The 1,276-nt window shown below is 36.5% G+C and overlaps 1 protein-coding gene across 4 annotated transcripts in view; it reads right to left on the bottom strand.

Moving 5' to 3' along the window:
• Positions 1 to 804: 804 nt before the first annotated feature.
• Positions 805 to 1,276, bottom strand: part of LOC138019563 (alpha-glucosidase 2-like) — a 36,973-nt gene continuing 36,501 nt past the window's right edge. For all 4 annotated transcript variants that reach the window (XM_068866406.1, XM_068866407.1, XM_068866409.1 and 1 more), the window contains one exon: positions 805 to 1,276. This exon is cut by the window's right edge and continues 307 nt beyond it. The gene's annotated coding sequence lies outside the window, so the exon portion shown is untranslated.

The raw sequence follows: 1,276 nt of genomic DNA, 5'->3' as shown, positions 1-1,276 counted from the left end.
AAAAAAAAATTGTCGAGCGTTATTTATGAGATCGCCTTTTCAAAGCATGTTCATATATTTTTTTCCTGTAGGTTTCCTAATAATGACACTCCAGTAACTATCAATTTGACTGGATTCCTTTCTGCTTTGCGCGTTAACCTGCACTTGGTTCCGAAGCGGCCACAGAAACGGTCAAACACTGTAGAAATGAATATATGCGTCTTTCTTATGTTATCGTTTTTTTCCTTTTTTTCTGAACTGATTTAGATTGTACTGTTACTTGTTTTGTTCCAAAAGCAAGTCATTGATACGTATCAGAGTCTCTTTCCTTACAAACTGTTTTGATTAGAAAGAACTGGACTGAGACAAACTGAAACGGCTACAAAGGAGGCGACATCTATCCAAGCTCTTCGTTTATGCTTGAGTGCTGCCCAAATTCTCACGTCCCCCCTGACCTCCCTATGTACTCAATGTAGGTACATCTCGCTCTCTAGGGAAGGGTTTTTGAGCCGTTTTGGGCTAAGAACAGATAAAAATTTTAAGCATTGTGGTCTTGAAATTATTAAACTCATTTGCCTTTTTATCTTCTTTGGCTTTTAGTTCCTCGCCAGCTAACAGTGACTTCGGACAAAAAGACGTTTCAAGCCGATTTTTTTTTTCATTTGAGTTGTTGGCGTTCAGATATAAAAATTGCATTGGTTTGAAGCTTAGTTACGCCACAAGAGAGCTAAGAGTGGGACAATTACCATATGCTTGAAAACGTCTAATTTTGAAGATAAGGTTTTTTCAAAGGCCAATTGAAAAATGGGAGAAAGACAACAAGACGACGAAACACAACTAAATTTTAATGTTAACATTACTTTGTCTCAGATCTTGGGTAACTACATCGTCTGAATGAATTTACCCGCTATTTGTAAAGCTTTTCACAAAATAAAATGATCTTAAAGTCATTGGCATGCTTGAACAAGCTTTATGATTGATTGACTAAAGATAACTGTTTCGGTTTCGGTGTACGGAGCAATAGTTGAAATCGCTTTGAGTGCCATACAATTCCTTTTTATCCGCTTTCTCGTAACTACAATTTAGAAACGTACTATTTCTGCTCTTTCAAGCACTATCACCTCTCAGGTAAGCAGTATCACGCTAAATACTCTCGTTTCTTTAACCACCTAGTTAGTTTTCAAAGAGATTAAAAGCCCAAACTTTTTTGTTTCAACTTTAATTACACTAAACTATTAACAACATCATAGCAAATGCCTTGTGCTGTCTAGATCGGATTTCATAGGCTTTCTGTATT

The sequence above is a fragment of the Montipora capricornis genome, chromosome 10 (genome assembly GCF_036669925.1).
Source record: "Montipora capricornis isolate CH-2021 chromosome 10, ASM3666992v2, whole genome shotgun sequence".
Lineage (NCBI taxonomy): Eukaryota > Metazoa > Cnidaria > Anthozoa > Scleractinia > Acroporidae > Montipora > Montipora capricornis.
The sequence above is the reverse complement of the archived record's forward strand: the minus strand, read 5'-3'. Positions and strand labels throughout refer to the sequence as shown.